General features: G+C 45.7%; 1 protein-coding gene across 2 annotated transcripts in view; it reads left to right on the top strand.

Annotated features, from left to right (window-relative positions):
• KIRREL3 (kirre like nephrin family adhesion molecule 3) overlaps positions 1 to 12738 on the top strand; it is a 723719-nt gene that overhangs the window by 408557 nt on the left and 302424 nt on the right. The gene's annotated exons all lie outside the window — the stretch shown is intronic.

The following is a 12738-nucleotide window of genomic DNA, read 5'->3' as shown; positions in this document are numbered from 1 at the left end:
AACTGCGATCCTGTCTGCAGGGTCAACCCTGTGCAGCTCGCAGGCATTCTCAAAGGCCGTCAGGAAGGTATCTATGTCCTCCCCCTCCTTACGCCGGGCCAGCAAGTGCTTATCAAAGCTCTTTGTAGGCTTGGGTCCCCCCTCACTCACTGCAGCCAGGGCCCCACTGCTCGCCAGCCGGGCCAGCTCCAGCTCATGTTTACGCTGGTTCTCCTTCTCCTCCCACTCACGCTGGCGCTGGTTCTCCTCATGTTTACGCTATTTCTCCTTCTCCTCCCGCTCTCGCCTCTTTAACTCGAGCTCCTCCCATCTCAGCTCCCTTTCATATTCCAGCCGCGCCCGCTCCACGGATGCCGAGCGTTGCCAGGAGGATCCCCTGCTGGGGGGTGAGCTTCGCCGGGAGGATCCTCTGCTGGCCGGGGGTGTCACGGTGCCCTCGGTATACACTGGGCTCCTCCCCGCCCTTCCCCTAGGCCTAGGAAGGGGGGGTCTCGGGAAGCCCTCGTCCGCCGGCTGACCACTCCCAGCGGGGACAGACACTGGTGCCTGCGCTGCATCTGCTCGGCTGCTTCCCTCAGAGACAGGGCTCCGTTCATTCATGCGGTCTCCCTGCTCCAGCTGGGCAATCAGCTGGTCCTTGGTGCGTCTCCCCGGGCGCAACCCCCTCTGCTTGCACAGCTCCAGCAGGTCACACTTGCGCCGCTTGGCATACATCTTCCTGCGGGTCACTCACAGGCTGGGGTGCTCGCCGCACCCCACGGTTTCCAGGGAGACCCCTAGTGCACCAGCCCTTCTTGAGGTCACCACCTCTCTGCCAGGGTTGAGCTGCAGACTCCTTCGCCCCTGGGACCGCTCGCTGCAATCCCCCGGGGGACCCTGTTACTGCAAAGTCCTTCTCACTGGGCACAAACTCCCAGGGGTTAATCACCCCTTCGTTTTACTGCTCCCCAGTCACTTACTGCAGGAAGCGCCATCCACGGGGTGCAGTATCTCCCGCCACTGCCACCAGTTGTCACGGAGTGTGGGGGAGTCCAGTCCTGCACCCCTCTTCCTGGGACCCACAGTGACACTTAGCCAGCCAGTAAAACAGAAGGTTTATTGGACAACAGGAACACCGGTTACAGCAGAGCTTGTAGGCACAGTCAGGACCCCTCCACCGAGTCCTTCTGGGCTTTCAGGGTGCTTGGATCCTAGCTAGGATACCCTGAATTCCGCCCACACAGCCCCAAGCCCAAACTCAAACTGCTTCCCTCCTGCCACTCCCTTCCTTTGTTCCCCTTCCCGGGCAAAGGTGTTGACCTTTCCCCTCCCTTACCTAGCTCAGGTTACAGGCCCTGGCATCGTCCATCCCCTAAAGTCCTCCCCTGCTCTCCCACTCCCCACACAGACAGTCCCTACTGCATCACAAGTGTCAAGCACCCAAAAGGTTTAGCTCATTATCTGAAGTCAATAAAGCTCTCTCAGTTTTCCAAGATGGGGTAGATACCCAACCCATACCACCTGGCTCATGAGATCTGGAGTTCTTTCAGCAGGCCCCATGAAGTACAGAGCTGGAAATTCTAGACTAGCATTTGCAGTTGATTCCAGCTGGCCAACTACACTTAGGAATGGAGCAACTGATTTACTGGGGTACAGATTTCTGGGAGTATTGGTCCCCCAAGAGAAACCAATAGAGAAACTGGCAGAAACCTATTGAAGGTTTGTAATGGCATCTACTGGCATTTCTACCAGAATGAAAATAAAAATCAATTGGGAAAGGCAGTTAGCAGAATGCAGAGTGTGATTCCATGTGATTTTTGACATGGAAAGAGGGGCAACTTCAGGCTCAGCTAGAGTTTTGGATGAAGCTTCAGTGTGGGGGAAAGGATCTTATTTTATCTGAACTGGTTCGTTTGTCCCTATTCTTATCCCTCTCCCCGCCCCAGCTGAATGCACACTGATGTTCCAGTGTAATGCTTTGAGAGGTGAATGACATTTCTTTAAAAACAATCTCTTGCCTTCTGTTCGCTGAGGACAATGAAGAGAGTGGTGGGGAGCAATCTGCTGTTGGCACGTGTGTGTCTTTTCAATCTGTCTCCAATGTTTTCTGGGAGCTTGGCTAAGGGGTTCAGATAACTAGGAGAGGGAGTGCCAGGGAAATAAACAAATTAAATGCCTCCTGGAGCCCTTTCTGGAGATAACCTCGTTTCGTGGCATTTCAGTGGCTGGATGATGTGCCGTGAGAAGACCACACTTTCTTATTTCCAACATTCTTACTGGAAGCTCCCAAACATGGCAAAAGAAGACCTGTGAAAGAAAAAAAAAAGAGACAAATCCTTAGACATTTAGGTTTCTGGGGAGGTGCAATGAGGTGAATTTCCACCCCTGCTAACCCAGGAAAATAGCTAGAAATCGGGACCCCACATACAAATTCATTTTGTGGTCTCACATCTTCATCTTAATTAAATATCTAGACCTCAAGACCTCTTGAGATCCCTTCCAGTCTTACAATTCTATGATTCTAATTTTGGCTTTCTCTAGTCAGGGTGAGTGCAGGGCTCAAAGAGTAGATGTGACTACAGGGCAGGATTGAGGTGCACTGGCAGAACTGAGGGAGGGCCTGGGACGGAAATAGCAAAGGGGTTGCAGATCAGGAGTGAGGGGCATTTGCACCATTGCATGCTGGTCCAGAATTTTAATAGCAGAGGGGATGGCAGATCAGGAATGAGGTACATTGGGCAGAGCTGAGTGAGTGCCCAGGACTTAGAATAACAGTGGGGATTATAGGTCAGGACTGAGGTGCACTGACAGACACCAGGACTGGAATAGCAGGGGATAGTACACTCAGAATGAAAGGAACATTGGCCAAGCTGCTCAGGATAGGAATAACAAGTCTGCTTCAGTTCAGGATGGACATGCGTAGACGTGGATGTGCAAGCGCCTGTGAATAGCAGAGCTGTTACAGATGAGAATGGAGATTGCCTGGCAGAAATGTGCAGCTGCCCCCGCTGCTCCTGTTTCTGGCTGGCATTGTCAGCTCCACACTTTCATGAGCACCAAATCCACACAATGTGTCTAGATTTGCTATTTGTTTTAAGTGCATCATTCTGAACTCCTGCGTGTCTCCAGTTTACAGATAAGATTCAGATCCACAGCGGAAAGAAAAAGAAGGAAAAAAACCAAATTGTGCATGCAGATGAAAGCTGTTTTTATGGTTTATAATTATCTCATACCAGTCATCAGAATAATTATAACTCCTGCATATTAATAATTGAATTGGAATCTCAGCCTGCACCATAGATCACAGAACGGAAAGAAAGCTCATAATGCACTTTGGTCTAAATTGAACAATTGGTAAAATAGTAAAAAGTCATTATTCCCCCTCCCTGATGCTGGAATTAGTGAGATATTAGTGCAATTAGTTGATTCTTCCATTTGAGGCTTCCATCATTTTGTTTCTAATTTAGAATAAATATAAAAGCCCACTTGTGCTGCTGAGCAGATTATCTGTCCTGCTTAAGAGTAGCTAATATGGTGGCTGTCATCAAAGAGAGATACAGCTTACTGTTTTCATTTGTTTCCCTGTTAATTTGGTATCTTTTTCTCTATGTACTTTTTTAAAAATTATAAACGGGGGATGGGATTCCCTGCAAAAGCAATGGGAACCTTAGCACGCAATCTTCTTGGAGCCATATTGTTCACGTTCCCTTCATTAGCTGATCTCCAAAGCCAGCAGCAGGGCACAGTGCGAGCTTTGTCTATAAACCATGCTACTATCATCAGCCAAAAAAAGGTGTGCATTCTCTGCAGCTTGGCAGCTTCGTGATGGGACAGCTCACTTTACCCCAAGCATTGTTGCTTTCATCTTGCTGAGAAGACACAATTGCAAGTGATTAGAAAAGGCATCTCCTGTATAAACTATGCTGAGCCTTTTGTTCTTTATCCACCAAAGGCATTTGCAAGAGGAGCAGAAGCAGTAAGTGCCAGAGAAGTTGCTTAAGATGCATCCTCATCTGTGGGGGCCTCACTGAAACATCTCTGATCCATCCTTTCCTTTGCATGTTAGGCAAACGAGGCAGTGATGGATGTTAAACCTGAAAACAAACAAACAAGCCTGTGTTTTGTCAAGTGTCAGGCAGACATTTTGCCTCTGTCAGGCCAGCTGGAAAGCTGGGTAAAAAGCAGGCACCTCACTGGAAAAACAGATGCTGCTTCTGAGCTAAGCTTAAACCAATTACACACACAACTTACCCATGTGCACTTGCAATATATGTGCTGATGTGGGAGAGAATGCATGTGTGCACCACTGCCATCTACTGGATAGAATTGGAACTGTTCCATTTTGTTTCATTGTGCCTATAATGTTATTAGCAAGGCAGGTAAAAGCAGAAGGGACCTGTGCTTTTTGGAGCAGAAGAATCTGAATTTTATCCCTGATGCTTCTGAAGAGTGGACATGGTGTGCAGTATAGTGACATCTGTAAAGTCCTAGGGAGGCTACAGAATTGTTACAATATTTATGAATTGTGTACATTGATTTGAGTTTAGGTTCCTCCGAAAATACAGAAAAAGATAGTGAACTCTCTCTTAAATAATGTAATAGAATTTGATCATTTCCCCGTAATCTTAGATCAACAAGTATATATACAATAACCTGTGATCATGCAGTTAAAGGCTGTAGATAAAATTTTTAAAAGGGACTTAGGAAATGACATACTATTTACTGTAATGGGACTTAGACTTCTAAATCACTTAGGGCTAGATTTTTAAAGTGGGATTTTCCAAAGTGTTTAAGAATGGGACTTCCTTCACGCTTATCTGCATCTGAAGTGCCTAAATACCTTTTAAAATCTGGCCTCTAGTCACTTCTGAAAATGGGAGTTAGGGTCCTGAGTCACATAGGTTATTCTGAAAACTTTACCCTGTATCATAATGCATACAAGAAGGAGGCAGAGTTAAGGTTATGTGTTCCACCTTAACATTGACACTTCCTGACTTTTAAGTGTTTAACTGTCCTTAATATTGTATTGTTGGAGCTTTGGGCATAATTTCCTAGTTTAAAAAAATGTATAGGAAAGGGAAAAGAAAAGTGTGAGCCTTTTGTCAGACTAGCTACTCTTGGCACTGCAAGTTTATCACCAATATCCTGCTCCCAACCTACCTTCAGAATTATCCCCAAGAGCATATGTTTATAGATTTCTCCTCTCCCTGAAGAGAGCTGTTACGATGGACCTTAGCATCCTTTTGACAAGTGAGGGGGGTTCTACTTTCCTTCCTGTGTTTTTATGGGTACCAGGACAAAACATTTGCCAGCAGCTAATATATCATAAGCAGTGCAGGTCACTTCATTGACACAGTCTCCACTAGACCAGAACCCAGCCATGCTGGTCTGTTTATACCATTAAGCCAGCTTCAAATGATGCCATAAATCCTCTAGCAAGTCCTCTGAGCATCAGTGATAGGACATTACTGTGCTCAAGCTCCCACTTCAGCTTCTTAATTTACCTTGAAGACATTGCTCCCAAGGAGGGAACTCCAGACTCTGGCTCATAAAGCTTATATATGTATGTGCGAGTGGGTGCATGTACCCTATGAGACACTGGGAAAGGACACACCAATTTCTCCGGAGTTTTGCAGGCCCCAGTGGGGACCAGCAATTGCATTGCAGTGGAGATTTCCACAGGGTACTACAGCACCTGCAAACCTTCCCACCACAGCAAAAGAACTTCTAGCTTATGTCTGCCTGCATCTTGTGTATATTCGCTATGGTCCATATCCTCCTCTGATGTAAATTGGTATCACTGAAGTCAATGGGTGTATGTATGTTCTCTCACACATACATGTAGAGATATACAGAGCAGATGGGACTGAAGTCACTGGAGCAATACCAGCTTGAGAGCTGTGCTCAGAGACACCCCCTTTCTAGTGATAAATAGCAGGTGGATCATGGTCCAACTTAAGCAAATCTACCTTGTAGTTGTGGCCAGAAACTCACTGCAGAATTCACACACATACACTAATAAAGTAGGGGTCAGCCAAAGCTGGAGGAACAGCAGCATTGGCAGCAGCCACACCTCTTCCTCCTCCTCTTCTGGCCAAAACTATTCATGTCAAATTCAAGAAGAGCTTTGGACTGACCAGAACTACATTTTTCATCAAATAAAATGTTTGTCCAAAAACTTTGCCCAGCTCTAATTATAAGGATAAAATCCCTATATCTGGAGGTGCCGCAGGATTAAGTTGGAGAAAGCCACATGAGCACTTAGCTGGCAAGGGGGCAGATGTGTTAGAAATGTAAATGATAGGGCTCTGGTACATATGGGGATAGATGGAGTGAACTTCACCCCTGTTCAGAGGATCAACACATGGCTTGTGCAGTAGTTAAGTCCTGTGCATACAGTTGAATTTAACCCACAGAGAGTAGCACTGAACTATAGTGCAGCAATCCTGCCTCCAGTGCCCTATATGTGGGGGTGCGTCTACGTACAGTATTTGATCATGTAGGTATATAATAATTCTATAAATATATTAATGGATCTAATCCTGAAGCATATCAAGACTCATAACTTTTGATGACATTTTCCCCTTTGCAAAGACCTGGGTTTTATATAGATTGGGGGAGGAGGAGGGAAATGAAATATTCCATGACTAATAATTCTCATCAATATTCATAAAGGATGAGCTGCATGGTGCATGAGCCTCTAGCTTAAAAAAAAAAGGAAGGAAGAAATTGATATTTTTAGAAGCAAATGCTAAATGAAATATTTAGGGTGAACTGGAAATAAACGTCCCTGGACTTCCTCACCTTCACTTCAGACCAGGATATGGAGAGGAACTTTGAAAGAGCCACAGCAGAGTTTGAAATTCTACTTGGAAGCAGAGAGGGCATTTTGGTTAGGGACGGGGTGTTGTGGTAGAGCTGGGACTGCTTTGTTGGAGGGGCTGGGGAGACCATTGTTGTTGTTAATTCTATTACAGGTGTGCCTAGTTTCCCCAACCCCCATTGTGCTGTGGGACACTGTGCAAACACACAGCTCCCCTGCCACCAAAGAATTTATCATCTGAACACCCAAGATAGGGAATGCAAACCAGAGGCAAAGTAGTTTGTCCCAGGTCACCAGCAGAGCCAGGATGAGAAGTGGGATAGCATAATTCCCAGTTTAGTTTCTTTCAGTCACAGGATCCCTGGTCCCTGTGGCTAGACTAAACTTGGTGCTCCTGGACCAATACAGGTGAGCCTGGTCCAGCCAATTAAAGAGGCAGGGCTACGCCTGGGCCTATAAAGGGCTGCTGCTGGGCAGCTGGAGGAGGAATTCATTGAGACCGGCTGGGCCTGGGGAGGGAAAACCACATTGGCGTGGTGCTAATTCCTGTGGTGGTTTCCCCTCAAGCAAGGGGGGTAAGAGCTTGGGGAGATGCCCTGGGGCTGCTGTTCTAGAGAGGAAGCTGAACTGACCAGAAGTGGGAGCCTGCCAGAGGCTCCTGTGAAGGGTGGAGCTGGAACCTGAAGGTAAGGCGGGAGTGAGTGAGTGAAGACTGTTTGTTTTTGTTAAGAAAGTGACTGGGCCTGGCAGCTGTGCAGGAGCCCAGCCCATGACATTTACTTTCTAGCCTATGCTGCCTCTCCCACTACCCTCTTTCCACAAAACTCTTTCTGCTCCATTAATCCCCTTGGCAAATAGAACCCCATTTTGCCAAGGGTAATTCAAAAGCTGTAGGTCTGTAAAATGCCATGCACATTGCTGGATCCCCATTTGACCCTTTAGGTAAGGGCATGCAGGTGGCCCTCTCTGGTCCCCTTTCCATGTCATTAATCAGTGTCACAGCTGGTTAGGCAAGACTAGAACCTACCAGTTGTTGGCTGGGAGATCTCTGAGGAAAGCCCAGATACTGGTATTTTAACATGAAATGCTTGTCCATCAGATTCAGCACTGAGCTAATGCCCCAGGATGATACATGTCTTAGAGATGATCAAATAAGAATCCCAAATAACGAAAGACCAATCAAATCCTGTCAGTTATCAGATAACTTATCTGCCAGTAACCGTTTCCACTTTTTGTTCAGGTAGTCCAATAGAATTAATCAAATAAGCTACACCCAATTCCTTTCCCTGTTGGTCAGTGAATACATTATCAACAAATGTTTGGCTCCATTTTTTTGACCTGCTCTAGCAGTCACCTTCCATCTTTGTAAACTACCAGTACAATGTCCCCAGAGATGCTATTCTGGCAGGGTTGGGGCCGTGGTTTGTCTTGTGATGCAGGAGAGTCTGTGGCTGGCATATGCTCAGCACATTGTCATTGCAAAATGTTGTGCTGGGGATTGTGGAAATATCATCTGCCTTCTGAAGTTGGGTGAAGCAATTTAAGACCTAGGAAACTAGCTGATCCCCAGATGCTGTCTGATAGCTTGGAATAGTAGTGGCCCACTGTGGGGGAGTGCTGTACCAGATGGGGAGGATTGATGGCCACGGAAGGCTGGGCAGTACAGGACTATGTGGGAAAAACATATCCCACTCTGCCTTAAGCCCCCTCCATTTCTTTTGCCTACTGTCTAGGCATGACAAAATTCTCCTCCCTTTGGGTTCTCAATCTGCCTCACAGCCAGGGCATGTCACAAGGCCAGTCTGGGTGAATAGGGTATGGAGGCAGGGGAAAGGCTGGGCAGGCAGGACTGGAAATTGTGTGAGGCTCTGTGCCTGCTCTGAGCTGAGGCGGGGAGGGACAAAGAAATTCTGGTGCTAAGCAGTGTGGCTAGAGAGCTGAGGAGGCTGGGGAGTATGGAAGGAGCAAGGATGTGATTCTAAGAGGAGATGATTGTGTGGTTGGTGTTAGATTGGGCTACAGGAAATTATGAACTCTCCCACAGAGGTTCTGTCTGACTTTGAGCAAGAGAAACATGGTGAGAGGAAGGTCCAGATTTCAGAGAGATGTCAGCGCCTGCCACTGGGGCTAGATCTCCTGATCTCTTAAAAATTGAGCCCTTAGTCTACCTGTGCCTCTGTTCCCCATCTGGACGGGATAGTGACTCTTCATATCCTGAGTGTTAGGGAAGAGGATAATGTCACTCATGTCTGTGAGGTGCCCAGACAGTACAGCCATGGCAGCTAGGTACATATGTACATATGTCATAAACAGATAGCTAAGGGTTAATGTCTTTCACCTGGAAAAAAGTAACCTAAAACACCTGACCAGAGGACCAATCAGGAAACAAAACTTTTTCAAATCTGGGTGGAGGAAAGTTTGTGTCTGAGTCCTTTGTTCTGTCTTGTATCTGTCCCTCTTGGCTATGGGAAGGATTTTTCTATTTCCTGCTTTCTAATCTTCTGTTTCCCAGTTGTAAGTACAAAAAGATAGGTTTGTTTTTTTGTAGTTACATGTATATAGTTGCTGAAGTGCTTTAAATTGTATTCTTTTTAAATAAGGCTGTTTATTCATATTTCTTTTAAGCAATTGGCCCTGTATTTGTCACCTTAATACAGAAAGACCATTTTTATGTACTTTTTCTTTCTTTTTATATAAAGCTTTCTTTTTAAGACCTGTTGAAGTTTTTCTTTAGTGGGGGACTCCAGGAAATTGAGTCTATGCTCACCAGGGAATTGGTGGGAGGAAGAAGTCAGGGGGAAATCTGTGTGTGTTAGATTTACTAGCCTGACTTTGCATACCCTCTGGGTGAAGAGGAAAGTACTTCTGTTTCCAGGACTGAAAATAGAAAGGGTGGAATCCCTCTGTTTAGATTCATGAAGCTTGCTTATGTATATCTCTCCAGGAACACCTGGAGGGGGGAAGGGAAAAGGTTTATTTTCCTTTGTTGTGAGACTCAAGGGATTTGGGTCTTGGGGTCCCCAGGGAAGGTTTTTGGAGGGACCAGAGTGCCCCAAAACACTCTAATTTTTTGGGTGGTGGCAGCTTTACCAGGTCCAAGCTGGTAACTAAGCTTGGAGGTTTTCATGCTAACCCCCATATTTTGGACGCTAAGGTCCAAATCTGGGACTAGGTTAAGACAACATAGGCTGAAGGTTAAGAGGCAGCTCAATAGCCTGAGGTAGTCAAGACAAATGGGCTCCTAAGCGTTAAAGCTGCTGTGTTCTGAGTGTCCCAGGTGACACAGTGTTTCTGGTGGCAAAGGGGATGCCCAGAGAAAGATGTTCCCATTTTGTTGCCGTGAGCATTTCGCTTCAACGGATTCTGAGGCAATAGGCATCAGTAATTTTGCCGCTCTACGAGTTCTGGTGCAGCCGCTCCTGGAGCAGTGTGTGCAGCGCAGCTCTCCACAGTGTAGGTAAGATGTAGCAAAGCCCGAGAGAATACTAACAATGGCAACAGCAATGACGCGAGGATTAGAGAGTAAGTCATACGAAGCGAGGCTGAGGGAGGTGAGTGTGTACAGTCTGGACAAGGCTCAAGAGGAGACACACTCCAAGTCTATAAATACCTGCAGCAGTGGAAATGAAGGGAAGGAATTATCCACGGTCTCAGAAGAAGGGAGGGCAAGGAACGATGGCCTGGAGGGAAGGAAGGAGTTTAGGTGGAGTGGAATGGGGTGGAGGGAGGTGGAAGTTTGGAAGATCCAAAGCTACTGAGGCTGTGGCATGAGCTCCCCATGGAGCTCATACCTCCAGCCCCGTGACACAACAGCGCTGGAGGTGCAGGGACTGTGGAGCTGATGTTAGTGAACAGCCCTGCAGGGTGCAGTGGGTCAGGCTAAGTGACCCATTTGGTCTGCACTGGCCCTGTCTATCTGCAATGGCATCCTATTAAATCCGTTGAAGGATGTGGCTTTCAGAAATGTAATTACCCAGTGATTTGTTTGGAGAGAAACAGCATTGCCAACCCCAGAAATCAAGAGTCAGCCCCCAAAAATCCTGAGATTGGCCCAAACTCCATGAGTTTCTCCTTAAGAATTATAGGGCTGACTCAGCTAAAAGGAAGGCTGTGATGCACACTGGGAGATGTAAGCTGACTTTGGCACCAGATCCAGAGAGAATGGGGATACAAACACCCAATGCCCAAAAGGCATTGCAGCGGCATTTCTGAAATAAAATTTTCAGCTTTGGCCAGAAGTTTTCAGTTTTTACTTGACACTTTCAGTGGAAATTTTTCTCTCACATTTTTTTTATTTGTTTTGCTTTTTTGTCAGCATTTTCAGCAGGGGGGAAAAAAACTTTTTTCCAAGCCTCTCTAGGAGGGCCAGCATTTCCACACATACTGCCCTGCCAGCATTGCTCACACCCATACAGGTGGAATTTTCTCTAGGGGTTAGTGGTGTCATTTAGATTCTATGGCCTGTGCAGATTTTGGGCTCTGAGTACGCCAATTAGTGTGAAGCATGGTTTTGAGTTTGTCACGTGGACCGCAGGAAGTGTTAGTTTTGATGAATTTTTTGTTTAGGGGAAAAAACTGGGGAAAAAGTTTCAAAAATGTCCTATTTCAACATCTTTGGAATGAAATGTTTTGACTTTTGATTTAGAAATGTATTTACAAAAAAGGTGAGGTCAAAATCTAAAAGAAACATCTCTAATTTATCAAAACAAAATGTTTTGATCGACCTGAAACTATTTTTTTTTCTGGATTTTCATTTAGTAAAAAATGTTTGAGATTTTTTTCATCCTGATTCAGGATGCAGGAAAAAATTTAGAATCGTGAAATTATTCACAGATTGCAAAATCCCTTTCCTGTCCAGCTGTTTTATATAATGTTTGTATGGTCCATACACAGAGAGGCAGTGTGGCCCAGTCAATAATGCACTGCACTTGGACTCAGGGTATCTGGGTTGAATTCCTGGTTGTGCTATTGACTTGCTATGTAACCTTGGGTAAGTCTCTGTCCTCTGCCAGATCCATTTTGACTTGAAACTCTTCGGAGCCGAGACAGTCTCTTATTTGTGTATATGCAGTCCCTAGCACAATGGGGCCTTGTCCTCATTTGTGCTAATATAATATAAATTACAACAATGCCCTTCATAGTAAGCTCAGCACATTCAGCTGGCCCTTCTCTGAGCTGCAAAAAGTCCCCTCTTTCCTCCACACAAGTAGCATCAAGTCCTAGTTTCATTGCCTGGCTCTGTCCGTCCTGGCATGCCTTTCATATAAAACAGACCTAGAATTCCTCAGAAGGCTTAATAAAACAGATGGGGTGGAATTTAGTCTTATGGCTTGACAACTAGTTCCCCTTGGATGGAAATATTTGCTTCCAGTGGGTGACAATGCTTTGAGCTCATAGCCTTAGGTTCTGGAGCTTATTGCTAGTCCTCTCTTCAATGAATAATACAGAGACAGGAATATCTCTGTGCATACATCTTCCATTCCTAGTGGATAATTTAATGTTATCTTTGGGCATCCTGCTCCTGAGATGAAGAGATCACTTCAAACCTGCAGCCCCCAAGCATAGTCATTGGTTTCAAATGCCATTAAGTTTCATTATAACAAATAAACACTGCAATGACATTTATAAGTTACCGAAGAGCCCAGAAACACAAATATGAGGCAGATAAAGTGCATTTGATCAAAATAATTACTGCAGGCAATATCGAGCTTAGTCTGAGCTGGCAGCTGGGTGCCAAGTAATTTATAGGATTGCATAAGGCAAAAGTAGTGCACATTCCTTTTTTAAAATTATTATGATGTTTATGTCTTTCCTCTGAGGCCAAAATAGGTTAGGTTAGCACCTTGCTGAAGGCAGCAAACCTTTGCTGAAGCCAAAAGCAGTGACACCGCCATCTGAAAATGCTACTAATGACTAGTGATGGGCCTAAACTGAGA

This window comes from Gopherus evgoodei, chromosome 19 (genome assembly GCF_007399415.2).
Source record: "Gopherus evgoodei ecotype Sinaloan lineage chromosome 19, rGopEvg1_v1.p, whole genome shotgun sequence".
Classification (NCBI taxonomy): Eukaryota; Metazoa; Chordata; order Testudines; family Testudinidae; genus Gopherus; species Gopherus evgoodei.
Note: the sequence above shows the minus strand (reverse complement) of the source record. Positions and strands in the feature narration are given on the sequence as shown.